Raw genomic sequence first — 9,407 nt, forward strand, 5'->3', positions numbered from 1 at the left:
GAATCCCTCTACCCTGGGATTTACCGGGGAATCGGCTCTCCGGCCAGTGTCCGCAGGATTCCCTCTAACCTGGGATTTACCGGAGAATCGGCTCTCCGGCCAGTGTCCACAGGAATCCCTCTACCCTGGGATTTACCGGGGAATCGGCTCTCCGGCCAGTGTCCACAGGAATCCCTCTACCCTGGGATTTACCGGAGAATCGGCTCTCCGGCCAGTGTCCACAGGAATCCCTCTAACCTGGGATTTACCGGGGAATCGGCTCTCCGGCCAGTGTCCGCAGGATTCCCTCTAACCTGGGATTTACCGGGGAATCGGCTCTCCGGCCAGTGTCCGCAGGATTCCCTCTAACCTGGGATTTACCGGTGAATCGGCTCTCCGGCCAGTGTCCGCAGGAATCCCTCTACCCTGGGATTTACCGGGGAATCGGCTCTCCGGCCAGTGTCCGCAGGATTCCCTCTAACCTGGGATTTACCGGAGAATCGGCTCTCTGGCCAGTGTCCACAGGAATCCCTCTAACCTGGGATTTACCGGGGAATCGGCTCTCCGGCCACTGTCCGCAGGATTCCCTCTAACCTGGGATTTACCGGGGAATCGGCTCTCCGGCCAGTGTCCACAGGAATCCCTCTACCCTGGGATTTACCGGGGAATCGGCTCTCCGGCCAGTGTCCGCAGGAATCCCTCTACCCTGGGATTTACCGGGGAATCGGCTCTCCGGCCGGTGTCCGCAGGAATCCCTCTAACCTGGGATTTACCGGGGAATCGGCTCTCCGGCCAGTGTCCGCAGGAATCCCTCTACCCTGGGATTTACCGGGGAATCGGCTCTCCGGCCAGTGTCCGCAGGAATCCCTCTACCCTGGGATTTACCGGAGAATCGGCTCTCCGGCCAGTGTCCACAGGAATCCCTCTACCCTGGGATTTACCGGAGAATCGGCTCTCCGGCCAGTGTCCGCAGGAATCCCTCTACCCTGGGATTTACCGGGGAATCGGCTCTCCGGCCAGTGTCCGCAGGAATCCCTCTAACCTGGGATTTACCGGGGAATCGGCTCTCCGGCCAGTGTCCGCAGGATTCCCTCTAACCTGGGATTTACCGGTGAATCGGCTCTCCGGCCAGTGTCCGCAGGAATCCCTCTACCCTGGGATTTACCGGGGAATCGGCTCTCCGGCCACTGTCCGCAGGATTCCCTCTAACCTGGGATTTACCGGGGAATTGGCTCTCCGGCCAGTGTCCGCAGGAATCCCTCTACCCTGGGATTTACCGGGGAATCGGCTCTCCGGCCGGTGTCCGCAGGAATCCCTCTAACCTGGGATTTACCGGAGAACCGGCTCTCCGGCCAGTGTCCGCAGGAATCCCTCTAACCTGGGATTTACCGGGGAATCGGCTCTCCGGCCGGTGTCCGCAGGAATCCCTCTAACCTGGGATTTACCGGAGAACCGGCTCTCCGGCCAGTGTCCGCAGGAATCCCTCTAACCTGGGATTTACCGGGGAATCGGCTCTCCGGCCAGTGTCCGCAGGATTCCCTCTAACCTGGGATTTACCGGGGAATTGGCTCTCCGGCCGGTGTCCGCAGGATTCCCACTAACCTGGGATTTACCGGGGAATCGGCTCTCTGGCCAGTGTCCACAGGAATCCCTCTAACCTGGGATTTACCGGTGAATCGGCTCTCCGGCCAGTGTCCGCAGGAATCCCTCTACCCTGGGATATACAGGTGAATCGGCTCTCCGGCCAGTGTCCGCAGGAATCCCTCTACCCTGGGATATACAGGTGAATCGGCTCTCCGGCCAGTGTCCGCAGGAATCCCTCTAACCTGGGATTTACCGGGGAATCGGCTCTCCGGCCAGTGTCCGCAGGAATCCCTCTAACCTGGGATTTACCGGGGAATCGGCTCTCCGGCCAGTGTCCGCAGGAATCCCTCTACCCTGGGATATACAGGTGAATCGGCTCTCCGGCCAGTGTCCGCAGGAATCCCTCTAACCTGGGATTTACCGGGGAATCGGCTCTCCGGCCAGTGTCCGCAGGAATCCCTCTACCCTGGGATATACAGGTGAATCGGCTCTCCGGCCAGTGTCCGCAGGAATCCCTCTACCTGGGATTTACCGGGGAATCGGCTCTCCGGCCAGTGTCCGCAGGAATCCCTCTAACCTGGGATTTACCGGGGAATCGGCTCTCCGGCCACTGTCCGCAGGAATCCCTCTAACCTGGGATTTACCGGAGAATCGGCTCTCCGGCCAGTGTCCGCAGGAATCCCTCTACCCTGGGATATACAGGTGAATCGGCTCTCCGGCCAGTGTCCGCAGGAATTCCTCTAACATGGGATTTACCGGGGAATCGGCTCTCCGGCCAGTGTCCGCAGGAATCCCTCTAACCTGGGATTTACCGGGGAATCGGCTCTCCGGCCAGTGTCCGCAGGAATCCCTCTACCCTGGGATATACAGGTGAATCGGCTCTCCGGCCAGTGTCCACAGGAATCCCTCTACCCTGGGATTTACCGGTGAATCGGCTCTCCGGCCAGTGTCCACAGGAATCCCTCTAACCTGGGATTTACCGGGGAATCGGCTCTCCGGCCGGTGTCCGCAGGATTCCCTCTAACCTGGGATTTACCGGTGAATCGGCTCTCCGGCCGGTGTCCGCAGGATTCCCTCTAACCTGGGATTTACCGGGGAATCGGCTCTCTGGCCAGTGTCCACAGGAATCCCTCTAACCTGGGATTTACCGGGGAATCGGCTCTCCGGCCGGTGTCCGCAGGAATCCCTCTAACCTGGGATTTACAGGTGAATCGGCTCTCCGGCCAGTGTCCACAGGAATCCCTCTACCCTGGGATTTACCGGGGAATCGGCTCTCCGGCCAGTGTCCGCAGGAATCCCTCTACCCTGGGATATACAGGTGAATCGGCTCTCCGGCCAGTGTCCACAGGAATCCCTCTACCCTGGGATTTACCGGTGAATCGGCTCTCCGGCCAGTGTCCACAGGAATCCCTCTAACCTGGGATTTACCGGGGAATCGGCTCTCCGGCCGGTGTCCGCAGGATTCCCTCTAACCTGGGATTTACCGGAGAATCGGCTCTCCGGCCGGTGTCCGCAGGATTCCCTCTAACCTGGGATTTACCGGAGAATCGGCTCTCCGGCCAGTGTCCGCAGGAATCCCTCTAACCTGGGATTTACCGGGGAATCGGCTCTCCGGCCAGTGTCCGCAGGAATCCCTCTACCCTGGGATTTACCGGGGAATCGGCTCTCCGGCCAGTGTCCGCAGGAATCCCTCTACCCTGGGATTTACCGGGGAATTGGCTCTCCGGCCAGTGTCCGCAGGAATCCCTCTACCCTGGGATATACAGGTGAATCGGCTCTCCGGCCAGTGTCCGCAGGAATCCCTCTAACCTGGGATTTACCGGGGAATCGGCTCTCCGGCCAGTGTCCGCAGGAATCCCTCTAACCTGGGATTTACCGGGGAATCGGCTCTCCGGCCAGTGTCCGCAGGAATCCCTCTACCCTGGGATATACAGGTGAATCGGCTCTCCGGCCAGTGTCCGCAGGAATCCCTCTAACCTGGGATTTACCGGGGAATCGGCTCTCCGGCCAGTGTCCGCAGGAATCCCTCTACCCTGGGATATACAGGTGAATCGGCTCTCCGGCCAGTGTCCGCAGGAATCCCTCTAACCTGGGATTTACCGGGGAATCGGCTCTCCGGCCAGTGTCCGCAGGAATCCCTCTAACCTGGGATTTACCGGGGAATCGGCTCTCCGGCCACTGTCCGCAGGAATCCCTCTAACCTGGGATTTACCGGAGAATCGGCTCTCCGGCCAGTGTCCGCAGGAATCCCTCTACCCTGGGATATACAGGTGAATCGGCTCTCCGGCCAGTGTCCGCAGGAATTCCTCTAACCTGGGATTTACCGGGGAATCGGCTCTCCGGCCAGTGTCCGCAGGAATCCCTCTAACCTGGGATTTACCGGGGAATCGGCTCTCCGGCCAGTGTCCGCAGGAATCCCTCTACCCTGGGATATACAGGTGAATCGGCTCTCCGGCCAGTGTCCACAGGAATCCCTCTACCCTGGGATTTACCGGTGAATCGGCTCTCCGGCCAGTGTCCACAGGAATCCCTCTAACCTGGGATTTACCGGGGAATCGGCTCTCCGGCCGGTGTCCGCAGGATTCCCTCTAACCTGGGATTTACCGGGGAATCGGCTCTCTGGCCAGTGTCCACAGGAATCCCTCTAACCTGGGATTTACCGGGGAATCGGCTCTCCGGCCGGTGTCCGCAGGAATCCCTCTAACCTGGGATTTACAGGTGAATCGGCTCTCCGGCCAGTGTCCACAGGAATCCCTCTACCCTGGGATTTACCGGGGAATCGGCTCTCCGGCCAGTGTCCGCAGGAATCCCTCTACCCTGGGATATACAGGTGAATCGGCTCTCCGGACAGTGTCCACAGGAATCCCTCTACCCTGGGATTTACCGGTGAATCGGCTCTCCGGCCAGTGTCCACAGGAATCCCTCTAACCTGGGATTTACCGGGGAATCGGCTCTCCGGCCGGTGTCCGCAGGATTCCCTCTAACCTGGGATTTACCGGAGAATCGGCTCTCCGGCCGGTGTCCACAGGATTCCCTCTAACCTGGGATTTACCGGGGAATCGGCTGTCCGGCCAGTGTCCGCAGGAATCCCTCTAACCTGGGATTTACCGGGGAATTGGCTCTCCGGCCGGTGTCCGCAGGATTCCCTCTAACCTGGGATTTACCGGGGAATCGGCTCTCTGGCCAGTGTCCACAGGAATCCCTCTAACCTGGGATTTACCGGGGAATCGGCTCTCCGGCCAGTGTCCGCAGGAATCCCTCTACCCTGGGATTTACCGGAGAATCGGCTCTCCGGCCACTGTCCGCAGGAATCCCTCTAACCTGGGATTTACCGGAGAATCGGCTCTCCGGCCACTGTCCGCAGGAATCCCTCTACCCTGGGATATACAGGTGAATCGGCTCTCCGGCCAGTGTCCGCAGGAATCCCTCTAACCTGGGATTTACCGGGGAATCGGCTCTCCGGCCAGTGTCCGCAGGAATCCCTCTAACCTGGGATTTACCGGGGAATCGGCTCTCCGGCCAGTGTCCGCAGGAATCCCTCTACCCTGGGATATACTGGTGAATCGGCTCTCCGGCCAGTGTCCACAGGAATCCCTCTACCCTGGGATTTACCAGTGAATCGGCTCTCCGGCCAGTGTCCACAGGAATCCCTCTACCCTGGGATTTACCGGTGAATCGGCTCTCCGGCCAGTGTCCACAGGAATCCCTCTAACCTGGGATTTACCGGGGAATCGGCTCTCCGGCCAGTGTCCACAGGAATCCCTCTAACCTGGGATTTACCGGGGAATCGGCTCTCCGGCCAGTGTCCACAGGATTCCCTCTAACCTGGGATTTACCGGGGAATCGGCTCTCCGGCCGGTGTCCGCAGGATTCCCTCTAACCTGGGATTTACCGGGGAATCGGCTCTCTGGCCAGTGTCCACAGGATTCCCTCTAACCTGGGATTTACCGGGGAATCGGCTCTCCGGCCGGTGTCCGCAGGATTCCCTCTAACCTGGGATTTACCGGAGAATCGGCTCTCCGGCCAGTGTCCGCAGGATTCCCTCTAACCTGGGATTTACCGGGGAATCGGCTCTCTGGCCAGTGTCCGCAGGAATCCCTCTAACCTGGGATTTACCGGGGAATCGGCTCTCCGGCCGGTGTCCGCAGGAATCCCTCTAACCTGGGATTTACCGGGGAATCGGCTCTCCGGCCAGTGTCCGCAGGAATCCCTCTACCCTGGGATATACAGGTGAATCGGCTCTCCGGCCAGTGTCCGCAGGAATCCCTCTAACCTGGGATTTACCGGAGAATCGGCTCTCCGGCCAGTGTCCGCAGGAATCTCTCTAACCTGGGATTTACCGGGGAATCGGCTCTCCGGACAGTGTCCGCAGGAATCCCTCTACCCTGGGATATACAGGTGAATCGGCTCTCCGGCCAGTGTCCGCAGGAATCCCTCTACCCTGGGATATACAGGTGAATCGGCTCTCCGGCCAGTGTCCGCAGGAATCCCTCTACACTGGGATATACAGGTGAATCGGCTCTCCGGCCAGTGTCCGCAGGAATCCCTCTACCCTGGGATATACAGGTGAATCGGCTCTCCGGCCAGTGTCCACAGGAATCCCTCTACCCTGGGATATACAGGTGAATCGGCTCTCCGGCCAGTGTCCGCAGGAATCCCTCTACCCTGGGATATACAGGTGAATCGGCTCTCCGGCCAGTGTCCACAGGAATCCCTCTACCCTGGGATTTACCGGTGAATCGGCTCTCCGGCCAGTGTCCGCAGGAATCCCTCTACCCTGGGATATACCGGTGAATCGGCTCTCCGGCCAGTGTCCGCAGGAATCTCTCTACGCTAGGATTTACCGGTGGATCGGCTCTCTGGTTTGTGTCCACAGGAATCCCTCTACCCTGGCATTTACCAGCGAATCGGCTCTCCGGCCAGTGTCCACAGGAATCTCTCTAACCTGGGATTTACCGGTGAATCGGCTCTCCGGCCAGTGTCCGCAGGAATCCCTCTACCCTGGGATATACCGGTGAATCGGCTCTCCGGCCAGTGTCCGCAGGAATCTCTCTACGCTAGGATTTACCGGTGGATCGGCTCTCCGGCCAGTGTCCGCAGGAATCTCTCTACGCTAGGATTTACCGGTGGATCGGCTCTCTGGTTTGTGTCCACAGGAATCCCTCTACCCTGGCATTTACCAGCGAATCGGCTCTCCGGCCAGTGTCCACAGGAATCTCTCTAACCTGGGATTTACCGGCGACTCGGCTCTCCGGCCAGTTTCCGCAGGAATTCCTCTATCCCAATACTTATAACCGGTTTACCTTATGAGATCTCAGGCCGTGACTGTAAGTCTTCTTGCTTGCCGGACTTGCAGGGTCGGATCTCTCAGGTGGCAGACAAGACGTAAACTAGACTATCATCCTATTCTATGGGTGGTAATATTTAACGTACTCACCCCTGTGATGTGTCATAGAAACATAGAAATATAGAAGATAGGAGCAGGAGTAGGCCATTCGGCCCCTCGAGCCTGCTCCGCCATTCAATGAGATCATCGCTGATCATCCAAATTCAGTACCCTGTCCCTGCCTTCTCTCCATATCTCTTGATCCCTTTAGCCTTAAGAAATATATCCAACTCTTTCTTGAATATATTTAATGAATTGGCCTCTACTGCCTTCTTTGGCAGAGAATTCCATAGGTTCACCACTCTCTGGGTGAAGAAATTCCTCCTCATTTCTGCCCTAAATGGCTTACCCCTTATCCTTCGACTGTGACCCTTGGTTCTGGACTCCCCGACCATTGGGAACATCCTTCCAGCACTTAGTCTGTCCAGTCCTGTCAGAATTTTATAAGTTTCAATGAGATCCCCTCTCATTCTTCTAAACTCCAGCGAGTACAAGTCCAATCGACCCAATCTCTCCTCATACGTCATTCCTGCCATCCCAGGTATCAGTCTGGTGAATCTTCACTGCACTCCTTCCATGGCAAGAACATCCTTCCTCAGGTAAGGCGACCAAAACTGCACACAATACTCAAGATGTGGCCTCACCAAGGCCCTGTACAACTGCAGCAAGACATCCTTGTTCCTGTATTCAAACCCTCTTGCTACGAAGGCCAACATACCATTTGCCTTCTTAACCGCCTGCTGCACCTGCATGCTTACTTTCAGCGACTGGTGCGCAAGGACGCCCAGGTCTCGTTGCACTTCCCCTTCTCCCAATCTATTGCCATTCAGATAATAATCTGCCTTCTTGTTTTTGACACCAAAGTGGATAACCTCGCATTTATCCACGTTATATTGCATCTGCCATGCTTCTGCCCAATCACCCAACCTGTCCAAATCATCCTGGAGTTTCTCGGCATCCTCTTTACAGCACACACGCTCACCCAGCTTTGTGTCGTCTGCAAACTTGGAGATATTACATCCAGTTACCTCGTCCAGATCATTAATATATTTTGTGAATAACTGGGGTCCAAGGACCGATCCCTGCGGTACCCCACTAGTCACTGCCTGCCACTTGGAAAAAGAGCCGTTTATTCCAACTCTTTGCTTTCTGTCTGCCAACCAGTTCTCTATCCAAGTCAATACCTTGCCCCCATCCCATGTGCCTTAATTTTACACGCTAATCTCTTATGCGGGACCTTATCGAAAGCCTTTTGAAAATCCAAATACACCACATCCACTGGTTCTCCCTTATCTATTTTACCAGTTACATCCTCAAAAAATTCCAGTAGATTAGTCAAGTACAATTTACCTTTTGTAAAGCCATGTTGACTTTGTCCGATCCGGTCACTTTTTTCCATGTGCTCTGCTATTACATCCTTTATAATGGACTCTAGCATTTTCCCCACTAACGATGTCAGGCTTACCGGTCTGTAATTCCCCGTTTTCTCTCTACAACCCTTTTTGAACAGTGGGGTAACATTAGCTACTCGCCAATCCATGGGAACTGTTCCAGAGTCTATCGAATTTTGGAAGATGCCCAGCAATGCATCTATTATTTCTAGGGCCACTTCCTTAAGTAACCTAGGATGTAGATTATCAGGCCCTGGGGATTTATTGGCCCTCAATCCCATCAGTTTCCCTAACACCATTTCCCTACAAATACTGATTTCTATCAGTTCCTCCCTTTCATTAGACCCTATGTTCCCCGACATCTTTGGGAGGTTTTTTGTGTCCTCCTTTGTGAAGACAGAACCAAAGTATGTATTTAATTGGTCTGCCATTTCTTTGTTCCCCATTATAAATTCCCCTGATTCTGACTGCAAGGGACCTATGCTTGACTTCACCAATCTTTTTCTCTTCACATATCTACAGAAGCTTTTACAGTCAGTTTTTATGTTTCCTGAAAGCTTACTCTCATACTCTATTTTCCCCCTCTTAATTAATCCCTTTGTCCTCCTTTGTTGGATCCTAAACTGCTCCCAATCCTCAGGTTTACTGCTTTTTCTGACCAATTTATATGTTCTCTCCTTGGATCTTATGCTATCCCTAATTTCCTTTGTTAGCCACGGTTGAGTCACCTTTTTTGTTTTATTTTTATGCCAAACTGGGATGAACAAATTCTGTAGTTCATCCATGCGATCTTTGAATGTTTGCCATTGCCCATCCACCGACATTCCCCAATCAATCCTACCCAACTCGCACCTCATACCATCGTAGTCTCCTTTATTTAAATTCAGGAACCTAGTCTCTGAGTCAACGATTTCATTCTCCATCTTAATGAAGAATTCTATCATATTATGATCACTCCGACCCAAGGGGCCTTGCATAACAAGATTGCTAATTAATCCTTTCTCATTATATAATACCCAGTCTAAGATGGCCTGATCTCTAGTTGGTTCCTCGACATATTGGTCCAG

This window comes from Somniosus microcephalus, chromosome 4, assembly GCF_052327205.1.
Source record: "Somniosus microcephalus isolate GS21.2 chromosome 4, FLI_Smic_1.0, whole genome shotgun sequence".
Lineage (NCBI taxonomy): Eukaryota > Metazoa > Chordata > Chondrichthyes > Squaliformes > Somniosidae > Somniosus > Somniosus microcephalus.